This window comes from Leucopleurus acutus (genome assembly GCF_964270905.1).
Source record: "Leucopleurus acutus genome assembly, chromosome: 20".
NCBI lineage: Eukaryota > Metazoa > Chordata > Mammalia > Artiodactyla > Delphinidae > Leucopleurus > Leucopleurus acutus.
This window is the reverse complement of record NC_139162.1, coordinates 53,706,237-53,725,929: the sequence shown is the minus strand read 5'-3', so window position 1 is coordinate 53,725,929 and position 19,693 is coordinate 53,706,237. Positions and strand designations below refer to the sequence as shown.

The window sequence follows — 19,693 nt, the reverse complement described above, 5'->3', positions numbered from 1 at the left end:
GCCCCCGCCTCTGTGCAGTTTTGGTGTCAGGGGTTTGGGAAGAATTCATATTTAGATTTGAGTGTTTATTCCTTCTTCAATTCTCCCACTTCCAGGATTTCCCCTATAAATTTCCAGCTTTTTTTAAAAAATCCCTGGGAATTCCTGGTAGTCCAGTGGTTAGGACTCTGCACTTTCACTGCTGGAGGTGAGAGTTCAATCCCTGGTGGGGAAACTAAGACCCTCAAGCTGCTGGGTGCGGCCAAAAAAAAAAAAGAAAAAAGTCCCTAAGTTCTGTTCTCTGGCACTTTGAGATGGTAAGCCCTGCTGTTTTCCATTGCCATTGACGTAGGTTCCACTGTCATCAATATAGGTTCTGCTACCCTAGCTTCAGGCCATAAATCCTTGTGGTTGCACTTTATCAAGTACATGTAAACTGTCCTTCAACTTCTGTATGTTTGGGGATGCTTTCTGGTTCCTCTAAATAGTTGTTTTTGAATATTTTATCCGTTTTTTATAATTCTTTATCTGTAGGAAAATCCATTTATTTGTTTTATACTTTAAAAATATTTTCTCACAGGTACTTTCCACTCTATTTTCCTCCCCATCTTTCTTCTCTCTTTCAAGTGGTTCATTTCTATTGATCTCTTTCCAAGTCCAATGACTCTTCTGTCATATTCAGTGATTTTTATATTTTGGATGTTTGGAATTTTCATTTGGTTCCTTATATAGTTACTATTTTTCTTTATTCCCTTGATCATAGTTATAAAATCTGTTTTAAAAATCATTGTTTGCCAATTCCAACATCTGAGTTATCTTGGGTTTAGTCTCCATTGATTATTTTTTGTCTTGAGTTTGGGTTATATTTTCTTGTTTCTTTGTATGTTTAGTAATTTTGGATTGTATACTGATATATCGTAGAGGTTGAATTTTGGTTGTGTTTCCCCAAAGAGTATAGATTGTTTTTTCTTCAACGGATAATTTGCCTAAACTTAAACTCCATATTCTGAAATCTCAGTTATTTTAGGCTATGGGGGACTGCTTGGTATCTACCCCATGCATGCACATTCAGTGTCAGCCAGAGTCTTAAGATAGATGTTGTATCTAAAATTTGTGGTACTGCCTTTGTGGCTCTCTTTTTTTTCAGATTTCCTTTGCAGCCTCTGTGGTTATCCTGAACTTTGTCCTTTGGTTCTTTAGACCAACAGGGCTATGGGGTGCTGTTGTTCACTCTTTAATGAACTAACTCTGTAGGTGGTCATTAAAAAAAAATGGCCACTGAACTTCCCTGGTGGTGCAGTAGTTAAGAATCCACCTGTCAATGCAGGGGACACAGGTTCAATCCCTGGTCTGGGAATATTCCACATGCTGCGGAGCAACTAAACCCGTGCATCACAACTACTGAGCCTGCGCTCTAGAGCCTGCAAGGCACAAATACTGAAGCCCGCTCACTCTAGGGCCTGCATGCTGCAACTGCTGAGCCTGCATGCTGCAACTACTGAAGCCCCCGTGCCTAGAGCCCGTGCTCTGCAACAAGAGAAGCCACCGCAATGAGAAGCCTACTCGCCACAACTAGAGAAAGCCCGTGCGCAGCAACAAAGACCCAACGTAGCCAAAAAAAAAAAAAAAAAAAAATGGCTGCACCATGCAGCATGCAGAATCTTAATTTCCCAACCAGGGATCAAACCCTTGCCCCCTGCAGTGGAAGTATGGAGTCTTAACCACTGAACCGCCAGGGAAGTCCCCCCCAAAAATGTATATATATATTTTTTTGTGTGTATATATATGTATATACACATTCACACAAGGATATATGGATGTCCAGCACATGACAGACATACACCCAAGATACTGATGATGGAAAGATTTGGACGACACTGACTAAGCCATGTGGAGGCTTCCAGCTTCACTCAGAAGGCAGACAAACAATCAAATAAATACAATAGTGCATAAATGTTAGTGTTATCTTGATGCTTTGTGATTATTTTTCCTTTGAAGTCATTGATGGAAGGACGGAAGTGAAGTTGGACAGAAATAATTTTGGGATATATCATAAGTTTAATGGTTTATTAGGGCAATTATTAAATCGGATGCAATATTGTATATTGATAAGCAGTGCTGGCTTTGTGTGCCAACAATAATTATAACTCACGGGAAGCAGCTTATATAAGATTTAGGGTATTTACCTATAAAATTAATAAATTGTATCTTATTAGATTATTGTGCAAAACTAAATGGTGAGGAGGCCGGACTTCCAAAATAGCAGAGGACCTGTGTAAACCCACTGTTTTATGAAAGCAACATAAATACTGGAAAAATGCAGCTCTATGTACAGTAGTCAAGACATGGAAGTAACCTAAGTGTCCATCGACAGATGAATAGATAAAGAAGATGTGGCACATATATACAATGGAATATTACTCAGCCATAAAAAGAAACGAAATTGAGTTATTTGTAGTGAGGTGGATGGACCTAGATTCTGTCATACAGAGTGAAGTAAGTCAGAAAGAGAAAAACAAATACCGTATGCTAATGCTAACGCATATATATGAAATCTAAAAAATACGGTACTGATGAACCTAGTGGCAGGGCAGGAATAAAGACACAGACATAGAGAACGGACTCGCGGACAGAGGGGGAAGGGGAAGCTGGGACGAAGTGAGAGAGTATCATGGACATATATACACTACCAAACGTAAAATGGATGGCTACTGGGAAGCAGCTGCATAGCACAGGGAGATCAGCTCGGTGCTTTGTGACCACCTAGAGGGGTGGGATAGGGAGGGTGGGAGGGAGACGCAAGAGGGAGGAGATATGGGGATATATGTATATGTATAGCTGATTCACTTTGTTGCACAGCAGAAACTAACACAACACTGTAAAGCAATTATATTCCAATAAAGATACTTTAAAAAATTTAAAAATACTGGAAAAATGATTAAAGTCAACTTTATTACGACTCTAGAAATTAACCAAAGGCATACAAACAACCTGAAGAGCATTTTTAGTCAAGAAAAAATTTTGAACCTCAGTAAAAAGAGTGGGGTTTGTGGAGTTCTAACTTTGTTTACTCCCATCCCCCCTCCTCAGTTCTGCACTAGCTTTAGAAAAACAGCAACCTCACAGCTACAGTAGCCATGAAAACCATTTGGCAAAAAACAGTCTCAACTGTTTAACACTGTGGTAGCTTAAGGCTGCAAAACCAGTTGGGAAAAACATTAGCTCAGCCAAAAATGTTAGAAGGAATGTCTGAAGAATGAGATATTCACAAGGAGCTGTTAAGCACTATGACACATTCCTGAGGATCTAAAGGGCCACACACCTACACAGGGATATGTACATGCCCAGAAAAGACCTGAAGGCCACTGATAATTCACCTCTGGCTGACCTTGAAATCCTGCAGCAGTAAGAGAAGGCTAGGGCAGACTTGTAAACTGCCTAAGCATCGAAGTAGTAGTAGAGGGAGGGGTTGGGGAATACATTAGGAGTATGGGACTAACAGATATACATGACCATATAGAAAGTAGATAAACACAAGGATTTACTGTAGAGCACAGGGAACTATATTCCATCTCTTGTAATAACATAATGGAAAAGAATCTGAAGCTGTACACCTGACACTAACACAATATTGTAAATCAACAATAGTTAAAATTTTAAAAATAATAAAAAAGGGCTTCCCTGGTGGCACAGTGGTTGAGAGTCCGCCTCTGATGCAGGAGACACGGGTTCGTGCCCCGGTCCGGGAAGATCCCACATGCCGCGGAGCGGCTGGGCCCGTGAGCCGTGGCCTCTGAGCCTGCGCGTCCGGAGCCTGTGCTCCGCAACGGGAGAGGCCACAGCAGTGAGAGGCCAGCGTACCGCAAAAATAAATAAATAAATAAATAATAATAATAATATAATAAAAAAGAAAAAATAAAGTAGTGGAGCATTAAGGCACAAACTACCCTTGGCAAAAGGTGAAGAACTCACTGACTCAGGACAACTAAGGAAGCTAACCAGGCAGAGACCTCAGTGACTGCACCCTGCAAGGGAAACAGACCAGGAATGTCACTGAACTAACTGCAACAACAGTAGCAGCAATAGCAACGAATTCTGAGGAGAAGGGGCATCTGATACCGAAAGTAACAACACTGTATTTTCTAAAACGTCTAGCTTCGGCAAAAAAGTGATACACAAAGAACAGGAAAGTATGGCCTTTACACAGGAAAAAAAGCAATCCATAGACACTATCTGAGGGGTCTCATATGTCATTACTACACGAAGACATTAAATCAGCTATTATAAATACGTTTGAGGACCTAAAAGAAACCATCTCTGAAGAACCGAAGGGAAGTATGACACTTCCAACTTCTGTGGAAGTTGACAAGTTGAGGTACAATTTTATGGGAAAATATAAAGGGCCAAGAAAACAAGGCCACTCTTGTAGAAAAAGAATACAGTAGGCGGCCTTGCTTTATCAGACCTAAGACTTAGAAATGATCCCGTAGCTAAATCAGAGTAGTATTGGCCCAGGAATAAACGAGAGAGCAATGGAACAGAACAACGTCCTAAATCAGAGCCATACAGATATGGACGCTTGACTTATGATAGAGATGAAACTGCCGAAAAGTGCAGAAGAGCCTCACTTTAAATAAAGCTGCTGGGACAATTATCTATACAGAGGAAAAAAGAAAGTTGATCCCTGTATCACAGTATTCACAAAAACAAATGACTGGGCGGGTTGTGACTATTCAAGACACACAGAATCCTTCTTGAATGTATTTGTTACTGAGTGCAAGTCCATGTGCCCCATGCACAGTGAGGCGAAACAATACCAAAACGTCGGAGTTTGGAGCAGAGAAAGGTTTATCGCAGGGCCGTGCAAAGAGACCGGTGGTTCATGCCAAAAAAACCCTGAACTCCCAGAAAGCTTTCAGCAAAGCCCCTTTACAGGAAAGGTGAGGGAGGGGTGTGGTTAGTTTCTGCACACTTGTTGCTGTCAGATCCCTTGTTCTTGGGGTCAGGTCACGACGTTCCTGGAAACCTCCACCAAAACAAATGTTATTCTCTGTTCTGACAAGAAAGGGCAAGGTCCCAAGGCTCAGCTTTCAGAAGTCCAGGCCCTGGCTAAGAGGAGGGTTGCCCTGCGCAGGCCGGTTGCCCTGCCCAGGAGCGTTGGTCCAGCACCCAGAGTAGATGCTCCCGCCAGTGCCCAGGCCTGGCAGAAGGCGTGGATCTCAGTTGGCGGTGCCCTCAGGGCCAGGTGTCCAGACCCTGCCCAGCTGTCATCACTGAGGGAGCCCGGTGTCCAGGCCCCAGTCAGACTTCAGGCTCCTCTGGCAGCGCAAACAGGGGCAGGGTCCTGCAGACTTCGACCCATGGAGACCACTGCCGCCATTACGTCCCAGAGGCAGGGATGGGGGAGAGGTTCCCGTCTGTTTCAAGGCCCGGGCCCAGCCAGTGGGCGGCAGTGGCGAGGGCTCTCCAGCTCTGCAGCACACAGTCCTCAGACTGTCCCCAGGCCCCCCACCTCACCCGTCAGGCCCAAGGCCAGGGGTCCTCGAGGGTGCCTCGGAGGAGGTCCCCATCTGCCTCTCACCGCACTCTCTTCCGGGTGGTCCACTGCGAGAGAGCGGGACCTCTAACCCCTGGAGCTAAGCGCTGCGCGCCCGCTAGGCCTCTATTACAGTCACCTTGTACCGTGAGACAGAAGTGATACTCTTTTGGCGGGGATTGTGGTTGCCAGTGTCTGCTCCACAAAACATATGTGCCCCGGTCCTCACCCCCTCACGGTCTCGCCTCACGAAGTGCATCCACGAGTGCTCTCCTCGTAACACCACTGCTCCTTCAGCTACAGCTCTAGCCTCCTAATCCCCATTCTCTCCAACGTTTAACCGGCATCCTGTCTGCAAACGCTCCCCATTTCTCTGTCCCGAAGCACCAACCTTCCCAACACGGCCACGTCTTTCCTGCGGCATAAAAAGGGATCCGAAAGAGAGTGGGCGCGGCCATTCTGCTTAGGCCTGGCCTGTGACTGGTTTACCTCCAGGGTCAGGTCGGAAGACTGTAGGCGAGAGTACTGAAACGCTACTGAAGATGTAGCTGAGCAGCTGCAAAGATGGAACAGCCCAGGATGAAAAATCTTGGAGACACCGGTTGAATTTCCGCCTCTCCGTACTGGTCGGCAGGACGGTCCAAAATGGCGGCGCACTATCCAATATGGCCGCTCCCAACATAACGTAACGCCATGGGCGCGGCCATATTGCACGGCACTAATTCCTCCAGGCATCAGAACCCATCGCTCACTTCCAAAGTGGCCTCGAATGTGAGTGTTTAACAGGGGCCCGCCACTCACGTCAGCGGAAACGGAAGTGGCGTCCAAAGCTTGGCTTCCCCCAGCGTACTGTCACAGAATTGGCATTTGAGGCTACGTGAGATTTCTGCGAGCGGATTTAAGAATCCCGCGTGGTGGGAATTCTGACTTGAGATGTGGTTTGTGGTGGGTACTCGTGGAGGATTGTTGTTGAAGGCGGCCTCGGAGTTTTGGGGGCGTTGTGGGTAGCTTGGGCCAGCATCAGTGTTGAGGAGTGGGTTGAGGAAGTAACGAGAGACCATTGCCGTTGACAATGACAGGTCGGCGCCGGATCGCCGCCCCCCGCCCCCGCCCCAGGCGGTGGAAAGAGGAGGTGGAAGAACCAGTGATCAAAGGGGTCCATCTGGATAGGTTGGTGAGGATAGGGCTTGGGGGTTAGTCACCTGCGATTCCTGTGGTTGGAGTTTGAGCTTCGGAGGGGCCAGTGGGTGAAAAATAGATGTCTGGGGAGCTGTGAATGGGTGCGACAGCGAAGTGCAGGTTGGGGAGCTGTGTGGGTATCCTTAGGAGAGGTTGAGGGGGGTTGGGACATTAAAAGGCCTCAGGTGGACAGACATTTGGGTGTGTGCTGAGCATTGGGGTATTATATTTCCCAACGTTTTATACTGGAGAATTTCAAGCATACAGAAAAGTCGAAAGAATAGCCAAATGTTCTGCTGTATACCTGCCATTTAGATCCATGAATTGTTAAAATCGTGCCCATGAATACTTAAGAGTTTACGTGTGCTTGTACGCACTTGAAATCAAGTTACTCCTAGCTTTTTATGTCAGTTCTGCCACTTGTTTCTGTGACTCTGGATAAAGTACCAAGTTCTATAAGTCTCAGTTTTCCCATTCAAACAAATTGATTTCTACCTCACCAGTTCTCATGAAGGCCCAGTCTTCATGACCTCATCTAAAGCTAATTACCTCCCAAAGACCCCATTTACAAATACCATCACATTGAAGCTTCAGCGTATGAATTTGAGGGACACAAATATTAAGTCCCTATAACAAGTAGGTATTTGACAGAAGGTAGCTATTATTATTCAAATGTATACCTTTCTAATGGGATTTTTTTCTACTCAAAACAATACTTTCAACTTATTTTTATTAAGTTAGAATAATAAAAAAATCATCTTCCTATGTGACTTTATATATGATATTAAATGGAGATCTCTAAGTTTTTAAAATCAGAATATCATTGTATGTTTATTATCAGTAAAAAGCAGGAAATAAAAATCACCCTCGGAGAATTCCCTGGCCCCGGGTTTGATCCCTGGTCAGGGAAATAAGATCCCACAAGCCCCAGAGAGTGGTAAAAAAAAAAAAAAATTAACCCCCGATTTACTATCTGTAAACTACCTGTAATGTTTTGAAATGTATTTTTTTAACTGAATTATATATTATGGATATTTTTCTGTTTTTAATTTATAAAAGTAGGTCAAATTAAATGCATATTTCAGAGGCTTCTGATTTAGTTTTACCAAACTTCCCCAATAACTTTCTATTCTATAATGCTTCTACACACAGTGTGCCAGATTTTTCTACATCTTTAGCAACAATGGGCATGTCATCCTTCTATTCTTTTCTAATATGATAGCCCAATTTAGAAATTTGATTACCTTGGCTTTTCTTTATAATTTTGTTTAATGAATGTCATGTTTGATCATTGGAAAATGGGAAAGTCCTCCATCCTTGTTCCATCTTCTGAGTCCCACCTAACCATCCCAAGCTTTGGAACCACTCTTCACAAATTAGAATGCATTATTCCCTTGACTTTTATAGTTTTATCATATGTATATGGATACCTTAAAAGTGCACTCTAGTTTTTCTTTGTTGTAAGTTTTATAATAAGGGTATTATTATGTGGTCTTCTGAAGCTTGCTTTTCTTTTCTTTTCTTTTTTTTAAATTAATTTATTTATTTTTGGCTGTGTTGGGTCTTCGTTGCTGCATGCAGGCTTGCTTTAGTTGCGGGGAGCGGGGGCTACTGTTCGTTTTGGTGCACGGGCTTCTCATTGCGGTGGTTTCTCTTGTTGCTCTAGGCACGCGGGATCCAGTAATTGTGGCACGCGGGCTCAGTAGTTGTGGTTCGCGGGCTCTAGAGCACAGGCTCAGTAGTTGTGGCGCATGGACTTAGTTGCTCCGTGGCATGTGGGATCTTCCCGGACCAGGGCTTGAACCCGTGTCCCCTGCATTGGCAGGCGGATTCCTAACCACTGCGCCACCAGGGAAGTCCTGAAGCTTGCTTGTCTTGACTTACTACGTATGTGTGATTTATCCATGTTGGAGGTAGGTTTGTTTCATTAATATGAATTCCATTGCATAAATACAACATAACTCATACATCCATTCTCCTCTTGTTGGACATTTATATTGTTTCTGGGTTTCAGCTACTGCAAGTAGTGAAGTTCCGAACATTCTTATGTCTCCCAGTTGATGTGAGAATTTGTCTAATCTAGGGTGTATACCTAGAAATGACATTTCTAATATAAAGTAGATGAATTTTTACCTAGAAGGGAAAGTCAAATTGCTTTTGTACCACCTTACTCTCTCATCAGCAATGTATAAAAGTGCCTTTTGATCCAAAGGCTTTCCAATACTTAGTATTTTCATTCTTGCTTTTTGACCATCTTTTGAGTATAAGAGACATCTATCTCATTGTGGTCTCCATATGCACTGTTCTTGTCACTAACATGGTTGGTCATCTTTTTTATATGTTCACTGGCCAATTTTAAACCTGAGAGGTTTGTCTCTTCCTAACTCATATTTAGAAAGTAGTCCCATATATAGAATGCTAGTCTTTTGCTGGTTATTTTGTAATAAACAATTGGCAGTCCTTTGTCTCCTGTTCCTGGGAGGTAGCCTCTAGATTGTTGGAATATCCTGAATGATAGAGATGACTGCATTATTCGTGGTGGGCCCTGATAGTTTGTGCTAATGAGGCAACTCATGGTGAGTCTGTAGTTTATGCTGGTGAGATGATTCAGGTTGGAACTGTTTATGCCAGAAAGACCAACCAGGTGATATCAGCCCAACCTCCAGGAGGGTAGAGGTGCTGGAGGTTGAGTTCCATGGCCAATGATTAGATCCATCATGCGTATTTAATGAAACTCTAATACAAACTGTAAACACTGAAGCTCAGGTGAGTTTCTGTGGTTGGCGATACCCTGCATGTTGTCACACATAGATATGCTGGATGAGCAACGTGTCCTGACTCCAAGAGGAAAGGACAGTGGAAGCTTCTGGTTTGGGACCCTCCTAGACCTCACCCTATTGTGTCTCTCCATTTGACTGGTTATAATTTGTATTCTTTTGGTGTAATAAAACTTTATTCTTGTACATTTCCCCCTCAGGTACCTTATACGTTTTGTTGGTATTGTGAATAGTGTTTTTTCCTTATAAATCTTACGGTTGTTTGAATATGAAATTGCAGTTAATGTTTATGTTGATCTTAAAGCAGTTGCATAGTGACAGTCTTGCTTCTTCTTTTCCATTCCTTCATTCCTTCCATTTATTTCCCCCAGTTTACATTTAGCCAAAATGTGATACATTTTTGGCTAAATGTTCTGAGAATGGCTATCCTTGTCATGTCCCTGAGTTTAAAGAAATGCCGTGGATTTTTTTTTTTTAGATACTCTTTATCAAGTTAACAGAGTTCTTGTCTCTTTCTAGTTTAATAACATTTTTAAAAATTGTGAGTGGTTATGGTATCTTATTACATGTCTTTTCTTTATCTATTGAGATAATGAAATAGTTCTTACTACACTATTGCATTCCTGGAATAAAGTTATCTGTGCATTGTATAATTCTTCCTATGTTCCGTTTTCTTAGTATTCTTCCTCTCTATCAGTGAACATGGTTTCCTCATCTTTTAAATATTTAGGATTTTTATACTAAGTTCATAAATGAGATTGGCCTCATTTCTTTGGCCACAAATTTCTTTCACATATTGTCCTTGAAATCTAGATCTGTTTTCTTCAGTTCTCTGTCCGCCTAAGACACAGTGTTGCATTGTCCTTCGGAGTTCTCAGCAATGTGATACTGAGAGTAAGTTGCATTAATATATTTCTCGGGTGTCCTGGCACCTCTAAGTTATTCTCAGTGTTAGAATTAATTTTTCATCACCAGAGTTAATTCTTTAACAGTCAGCACTGATTAGAGTTGCCAAGAGATCCAGCTGGGGTTTTGAGTGAAGATGAAGTCTCAAAAAGAAACATGAATTTGAGATTTCAGTTGAGACTCCATTGCAGACTTTAAGGTCATGGATTTTGTCTTCAGATGCAGACAGCCTGTATTTGTTTTGCTTTTTGTAGGCAAGAGGTTAGTTTAACTGAGGTATAATTTATATACAATATAGAGATTATCATACTAAGTGAAGGAAGCCAGACAGAAAAAAGACAAATATCATATGATATCGCTTATACGTGGAATCCAAAAAAAAAAAAAAAAGATACAAATGAACTTATATACAAAACAGAAATAGACCCATAGACGTAGAAAACAAACTTATGGTTACCAAAGGGGAACAGGGAATAAATTAGGAGTTTGGGATTAACATATACATACTACTATATATAAAATAGTTAACCAACAAAGACCTACTGTATAGCACAGGAAACTATACTCAATATTTTGTAATAACCTATAAGGGAAAATAACCCATAAGTTATATATATAACTGAATCACTTTGCTGTACACCTGAAACTTACACAACATTGTAAATCAACTACACTTTAATTTTAAAAATTTACATACAGTACATACATTCGCCAGTTCTTCAGGTATAATTTGATGAGTTTCACAAAGGTATACCATCCTTTAACCATCACTCGAATCAATGTATAGAACTTTCCCATCACCCCCAAAAGTCCCTTTGTGCCTCTTTTCATTGAGACCATACCCCCATCCCCCTGTTCCCTCACAATCACATGCTTTCCATGGTTATATATGTTCTAATACTTCATACAAATTGAATGATACAGTAAGAGGTTATTGATGTCTGACTTCTTTCACTTAAAATAATGCTTTTGAGAGTCATCCATGATGTTGCATGTATCATTAGTTCATTCCTTTCTGTCACTGAGTAATATTCAGTGGTACAAATATGCCACAATATTATCTGTTCCCCAGTTGATGGATGTTTTGGATTTGGGGGAGTAGGTTTTGGATGTTTTGAATGAAGCTGTAATGTACATTGATGTACAAGTCAAAGTGGTTGTACCATTTTGTCATTTTATATTTTTACCAGCAATGCATGACAGGTTTTTCTTTTTTCTTTACATCCTTGTCAGTACTTGGTGTATTCAGTCTTTTAAATTATAGCAATTCTAGCAGGTTTATAGGAATATTTTATCTAGGTTTTAATTTGCTTTTATTGTGCAATTTAAAGCAACTTTTTTTTTTTTCGATATGTGGGTCTGTCACTGTTGTGGCCTCTCCCGTTGCGGAGCACAGGCTCCGGACGCGCAGGCTTAGCGGCCATGGCTCACGGGCCCAGCCGCTCCGCGGCATGTGGGATCTTCCCGGACCAGGGCACGAACCCGTGTCCCCTGCAATGGCAGGCGGACTCTCAACCACTGCGCCACCAGGGAAGCCCAAAGCAACTTTTCATATGCTTATTTGCCATCTCTTTTTTTTTTTTTTTTTTTTGATGAAGTGTCTGTTTGAAACTTCTGTTCCTTTTTATTGGATTGTCTCTTCTTTTATTAAGTTGGAAAAGTTCTTCATATTTTTTAAATAGAAGTCTTTTAGTCAGGTACATACTTTGTTAATATTTTCCTCTAGCCTGTGGCTTGATCCTTCTTTATTTTTTAGCAGTGTCTTTTGAATATCACAGATTTTTAGTATTGAAGAAGTCCAATTTATCAACTTTTTCTTTTATCATGCATTTTGTGCCCTGATTAAGAAATCTTTGGGGCTTCCCTGGTGGCGCAGTGGTTGGGGGTCCACCTGCCGATGCAGGGGATACGGGTTCGTGCCCCGGTCCGGGAAGATCCCACATGCCGTGGAGCAGCTGGGCCCGTAAGCCATGGCTGAGCCTGCGCGTCCGGAGCCTGTGCTCCGCAACGGGAGAGGCCACAATGGTGAGAGGCCCGCGTACCGCAAAAAAAAAAAAAAAAAAAAGAAAAAAGAAATCTTTGCCTCACTTAAAATTTTTCTATGCTTTCTTCCAGAAGTTTTATAGTTTTAACCCTTACATTTATAATCCATTTTGAGTTAATTTTGGTTTGAGGCAAACATGAATATCCTATTTGTTTCAACGGCACTTGTTAAATAACTTATTATTTTTCTCATCATGCTCATGCTTTTCTCTTGTGGAATATATACATATTCCATATTTTATATATATATATGTGTGTGTGTGTGTGTGTGTGTGTGTGTGTAATTTTAAAGCAATGCATTAGTCTGCCCATTCGATCCCTTTTGTCACTTTGGCCTGTCTCTCTAGCTTGAATTTTCCCTTGGCTTTGGGTCATATTTTTCTGCTTCTTTGCATGTCTGGTAATTTTCGATTGGATGTCAGATATTGTCAGTTTGCTATTGTTGTTTACAGGATTTTCTTTTATTCCTTTAACTACTTTTGAGGTTTGCTCTGGCATGTAGTCAAGTTACTTTGAAGAGGTTTGATTCTTCGGAGGCTTTCTTTTCAACTGTTAAAAGTTGAACAGTGGGGCCGTTCAGTCTTCTGTCTGTGATTACTCTGTGCCTATTACTGGGGCAGTACTCGTCTGAGGCCTCTGTTTGAAGTCCTGGTGGAAGGTCTTTCTACCCTGGCTAGTGGGAATGCTAAGTATTCCTGATCTTGTGTGAGCTCCAGGAATTGTCCCACCTCCTTCTTTCCAGGGGCCTTGGTAATTTCCTCAGTTCACCAATCCTTAGCCAGAGACTCAGAGCAACCCTCTGCATATCTACAGAGTGACTTTTCTCTTTTTTTTCTGAGGTACTGCCTGGCAAACTCTAGCCACCTTTGCTTCTCAGACTTGAAATTCTGTATCATTAACTCAGCAAGACTGCTGGACGGTTTTGGGGTTCCTTCTCCCTGTGCTCTGGATTGGAAAGTCTCTCCAGGCAGTGAGCTGCAGCACAGAATTCTCACCTTGTTTATTTTCCTTTTCTCTGACTTCTGGGTCTTAAAATAGTTGTTCTTGATATTTTTCCTACTTTTTGTGTTGGTTGGCTAAGATGAAAGGATAATTCTGGTAGTTCTCCTTAGACTCAGGGGATTTATTGATTCTGGGGGTTTGTGTTTTAGTCCTTTCTCCGCCAGTTACTAGCTGTTGGGTTTTAGCTAGGTGCTTAACCTTTCCTCTGCTAGTTTTCTCTAAAATGGAATAATTGTCATCTGTACGTTATAGGGTGGTTGTGAGGGTTAAGTGAGAAAAGAACATACTTGAAACAGTTCCTTGCACATATTGGAACTTGCTTTTATCATTACTTCCATACTAAACAAATCTTTTCTTGAATCCATAGATGCCGGCTTCCTAGAATAAGGCCACTCCTGTAAAGGAAAAAAGTAAGTCTCAAGCCCAGAAATTCATCCTTGCTAAGGATACCCTTGATGAGACACCATTACCAGGATTTCAGGACAGATCCTAAATGTGGTGGCCACTTCCTAAAAGCTGTTAAAAATGACCAAGTCCCAGGTGAGCTGTTTGGTTTTTTTCCCAGTTCGTTTTGCATTTTTGATTTTTGGAGTCTTATTAAAATGTATCCAATCAAAGAGAACAATATATATAGATACATTGTGGCTAGGAGGGACGTGCTTAGATTGGGAGATAGAATAAATGATCCAGAATAGCTAATCAGGAAGGGAAACTCATCTGCATGTCATAGGGTCCTGCAAGGTGCTGATAATTAGAACATTGCCACATAAGCAGCAGGATCCAGAAGTGGGTTGCCTACATTTCTCTGTTAATACTGGAAACCATCACAAAAGATAAAAATGTGTTGCAAGATTTACTTTGTATTTAAGAAGGAAGCACATGAATTCAGTAAAGATTTCCTGGACATTTAAGTGTGAAGATAGGTCTTCCTGTTACTTTTTTTTCTCATCCAGACAGTGGACCCAGTGAAAAGTCATCTTCCTAAGGAAATGTGGGAGGTATAACAGGCACAGATAGAAAGCTTTAAAAATCCCTTACCTATTAAAAAAAGATAATAGTAGTGCTTACATAAAAGTTACTGTGCAGATCATTGTGTTACTGTGTGTAAGGTGCTTAGAACGATACACAGCACGCAGTGAAACCTTTGTGTTTGCTTTTTTTTGAGTATTGTGATTTAATACGTAGTCCAATTTCTAATAGGCAGTTCTGAGCGTAGCATACTTTTGTATATGAAAAACACTGCAGTGGCTACCAAGTGTCTGCAGGACATGTGCATTCTTGCTCCAAGACGTGTTCCTGCCTGTCACCTGGGCATCTGTCCCTTTCAGCCTCTTCTTCTGTCCCTTTGAACTATATGCAGTTCTTTGAACTCAAATAGATCAGAAGGCATTTGATGGCAGGACCATGCTCTATTTCCTTTTTTTTTTTTTTTTTGAGGTACGTGGGCCTCTCACTGTTGTGGCCTCTCCCACTGCGGAGCACAGGCTCCGGACGCGCAGGCCAAGCGGCCATGGCTCACAGGCCCAGCCGCGGAGGACCGGGGCATGAACCCGTGTCCCCTGCATCGGCAGGCGGACTCACAACCACTGCGCCACCAGGGAAGCCCTCTATTTCCTTTTTTAATCTAAAATGTATATATAGTAAGTAACATTAAATGCTTGTAAGGTGGGTTGCAGATTGTCTTTAGGTAGTTTAAAGTTTCAGTGACATTTTACACTGGGTAAGTGAGTGAGTGAAGAAGTGAATGAAGAATGCACAAAGAAAGGAGAGCTTTCATGAATTTAGCCCACAGAATGTCAATCAAAACTAGGTAGAGGGCTTCCCTGGTGGCGCAGTGGTTGAGGGTCCACCTGCCGGTGCAGGGGATACGGGTTCGTGCCCCGGTCCGGGAAGACCCCACATGCCGCGGAGCGGCTGGGCCCGTGAGCCATGGCCGCTGAGCCTGTGCATCCGGAGCCTGTGCTCCACAACGGGAGAGGCCACAACAGTGAGAGGCCCGCGTACCACAAAAAAAAAATCTAGGTACAGAATGATATATGTTTATAAATTTTCATAGTAAAAATAGAAGAATATCCTATAGATCATTACTATTTTATTCCATTATATTAACTCCAGATTAAAAAGGATTATGTTACAACAGGTCTTATTGTCATTCAATGATGTGGCTGTGGATTTCACCTGGGAAGAGTGGCAGCTGCTAGACATTGTTCAGAAGAACCTCTACCGGGATGTGATGTTGGAAAATTATAGCAACCTAATGTCATTGGGTAAAGACAACTTTCCTAAATATCTCAGCGTAAGCCCATTTATTACCTGTCTTTTTTCCATTGCTACAATTTATGCATACTCTGATATCGTCAATGATTTTGGACTTGGACTAGTATAGGTAGGTAACAGAGCTTATTTTATTTAATATCATACAGTGACTGTACTTAATTTCATTTTCCAAGTAAAAAGTTTCAATTTTGCTGAGATTTAAACTATATATTCCCTGAAACAGAACTTTTCCTCACAGGACCCAATACCGCTCAGATTCTCTGTGATTACCCCCCTTGTCAGGTTATCAAGTTACGAAGCCAGAACCAGTGATGCACTTGGAGAAAGGAGAAGAAAAAGAAAAAGCAGTAGTAGAGAGGGAATTCCCAAGTCAGTGTGGCCCAGGTGAGTGAAACCAATGCAGTGGGAGTTCGTGGAAGCAAAGTAACAGTTGGTCATTGTTGGCTTGGGAACTTTGTTATTTTAATATATTTTTTTAATTGAAGTATATTTAATTTACAATGTTATGTTAGTTTCAGATGTACAGCAGAGTGATTCAGTTATATGTATATATATACTTTTTCAGATTCTTTTCCATTATAGGTTATTACAAGATATTGAATATAGATCCCTGTGCTGTACAGTAGGTCCTTGTTGTTTGTGTATTTTATATATACTAGTATGTATCTGTTAATCCCGAACTCCTAATTTATCCCTCCCCCCATTTTAATATTTTTTTCTTATAGTCTCTGAACCTTTAGAAGTGACTCTGAATGAAAAGAAATCTTCAATATGAATGTTGCCTGCTTCTCTTACTACCCTTCCATATATGACTCTCTTTTGCTAGCCACCTAGGAGGAGACTTACCTCCTTGTATCTACCCTGGGTCAGATCTTTGCCTAGTTCATTTGGTCTTTCCTTTTTTGTTTAGTTGTTCTTTTACCGTAGCTCATTAGACACAACCAACCTCTTTTACCTTTTACCCATATTCATATACCTCTTCTATTTTGCTTTCAAATATTCATAGATTTGTTCCAATGTTTGATGACACCCATGTCCTTCAGTTCATTACTTATTACTGTTTCTTTTATTGGGTGCCTCAGACTTACGTTGTGCACCTGCTGTATCACTTTCTCCATCTCTTTGGATATGGACTTGAGATTTCATCCCTCTCCATTTCATGATAATGGTAGCATTCACTGAGTTTTTTTTTCTAGAAGTAATGTGGCAAGTTTATGATTGGCATTGGGAAGATAACGGGAAGGGTGGACCTGTGGAGAGAGATCATGAAAACAATGCATTGGGAAAAATATTTCCTTTGAGCAAAAACTTTGTTTCATTTACAGAAAGACCCCATAAATGTGTCTCAAGAGGAATAAGTTTGAAACAAAATTCAGACCCAAGTTTTCAGAGTAAAAGCTATGCAGAAATGAACTCTGATGAGTTAAATGGTTATGGGAAGTCATTTTTCTGTACTCTACATGAAACCTCCCACCCTCGAGCCCAGTACTATGAACATAATTTATGTGTGAGGTCTTTCAGCACAGTAACAAATCTTAAAAGACATCACAGAATTCACACAGAAGGGAAACCTTACGAATGCAGTGAATGTCCCAAATCCTTCAGGTATAAGTCAAAGCTCATAATACACCAGAGAACCCATACGGGAGAGAAGCCATACAGATGCAGTGAATGTCAGAAAGGTTTCAGTACAAAATGTCATCTCACTCTGCACCAGAGAACTCATACAGGAGAGAAACCGTATGAATGTATCGAGTGTCAGAAATCCTTTAGAACAAAATATCATCTCATTCTACACCATAGGACTCATACAGGAGAGAAACCCTATGAATGCAAAGAATGTGGAAAAGCTTACAGGGAAAAGACGAAGCTCAGATTACATTACAGAACACATACAGGAGAGAAACCTTTTGAGTGTAGTGATTGTGGGAAAGGTTTTATGCAAAAGTCAAACCTGATTATCCATCAAAGAATCCATACAGGAGAGAAACCCTATGGACCTAAAGAATGTGGAAAGGCCTTCTGTAGTAAGTCTCAGCTTGTTGTTCACCAGCGAAATCATACAGGAGAAAAATCCTATGAATGCAGGGAATGTGGGAAAGCCTTCAATAAAAACTTGCACCTCATAACACATCAGAAAATTCATATCAGAGAGAAACATTATGAATGCAGTGAACGTGGAAAAGCTTTTGTACACACATCACAGCTCATTCTACATCAGAGAAATCATATAGCAAGAACACCTTATGAATGCGAGGGATGCGGGAAAGCCTTTAATAAAAAGTCACACTTCATAACCCATCAGAGAATTCATACGGGAGAGAAACCTTATGAATGTAGTGAATGTGGGAAGGCTTTTATAGACAAGTCACAGCTTATTGTTCATAGAAGAACTCATACGGGAGAGAAACCTTATGAATGCAAGGAATGTGGGAAAGCCTTTAATAAAAAGTCATCCCTCATAACACATCAGAGAATTCATACGGGAGAGAAACCTTATGAATGCAGTGAATGTGGAAAAGCTTTTATAGACAAGTCCCATCTCATTGTCCATCAGAGAACTCATACAGGAGAGAGACCCTATGAATGCAATGAATGTGGAAAAGCTTTCATACGAAAGGCAATGCTCATTGTCCATCAGAGGACACATACAGGAGAGAAACCCTTTGTATGCCTTGAATGCCAGAAAGCCTTTAGCAGTATGGCAATGCTCAGTAGACATCAGTTGATTCATACAGGAGAGAAACCCCATGGATGCAGTGAATGTGGGAAGGCTTTCCGCCAAAAAAGCCATCTTATTATCCATCAACGATGCCATACTGGAGAGAAACCCTATGGATGCATTCCATGCGGTCAAATCTTCAACCAGAAGTCCCAGCTCATTAGACATCAGAGACATCACACAGGAGAGAAACCATATCAGTGCACTCAATGTGGGAAAGACTTTTTTGAGAAATCATACCTTGGTGTCCATCAGAGAAGTCATGCAGGGCAGAAACCTTATCAATGTGGTGAGTGTGGGAAAACTTACTCTGTCAAGTTCTTTCTCACTTCACATGAGGAAATTCATACATGAAAGCAATCCCAGAAACACAGCACTGGGAAGACTTTAGTGAGATGCCAGATCTCCCTGAATATAAGAAAATTCACACAAGAGTCACCCTATGAATGCAGGGAAAGTTAAGGTATTTTCCATTAATTTTGACCTTTGTAAGTTTCAAAACTTACCCAGAAGAGAAATCTTTTAAATGCAGTGAATATAGGAAAATTATCTACTACCAATGTAGCCTCATATTTCATGAGAAAAAAGGCAGTATGAATGAAAAGTTGAAATCTCTTCTTGAGAAGAGATCCCATTATACATCACACAAAATGAAACCGTTGGGTACAACAAATATTTTTGATAGGCTATCATAAAGTAGTTAGTTTTCACTGTGGAAAAAAATCTCACAAATATTGTGAATTCTTGAATAGCTTCCAAACAAATGAGTTTTCATACCAAGGAATACAGATGGCTGAAGACTTGTGATAAGGGATGCCTCTGGCATGAAGTCCAAACTTATCTTCCATCAGATAATATTTTTTTAAGGAGAATTAGTAGAGTGTAATGGTGGGAAAGTTTATTTACATATAAACAACTTTATAATAAAAATTTTGATCATCACAATACCATGTATTTATAGAAAATGTAACACAAAGTAGTCAGTTAGGAAGAGCAGATAACTTTAGCATGCCAAAGGACACTTTGTTTCATGTTTGAATATATTGTATAGTCAAAGAAGTAAATTAAGAAAGGTCCCAGATGTATGTATTTGCTTTGTGTCTGAGTATTTTTGTAGAACATGTATACGATGATTTTCAAATTTCATAAGGTAATGAAAGTTGTGTACCACGAAATTCTTGTTCCAGTTTGTATGTCTAATATCTACCAAAAATGCCAACATAGTGAAATGTATAAATCACAAGGGAAATAATTCAGCTTAACATTAAACAA

General features: G+C 41.0%; 2 long non-coding RNA genes across 2 annotated transcripts; one reads left to right on the top strand and one right to left on the bottom strand.

The window, feature by feature from the left end:
- Nucleotides 1-6,375: 6,375 nt before the first annotated feature.
- Nucleotides 6,376-16,212, top strand: LOC309977489. The gene is made up of 4 exons (XR_014327060.1): nucleotides 6,376-6,460; nucleotides 13,790-13,962; nucleotides 15,563-15,689; nucleotides 15,982-16,212. It is a non-coding gene; the product is annotated as an uncharacterized lncRNA (long non-coding RNA).
- On the bottom strand, nucleotides 13,728-19,002 carry LOC309977490. Its single transcript, XR_014327061.1, has 2 exons — nucleotides 16,788-19,002; nucleotides 13,728-13,817 (listed from the first exon to the last, which is right to left on the bottom strand). It is a non-coding gene; the product is annotated as an uncharacterized lncRNA (long non-coding RNA).
- Between the last annotated feature and the right edge of the window lie 691 nt (nucleotides 19,003-19,693).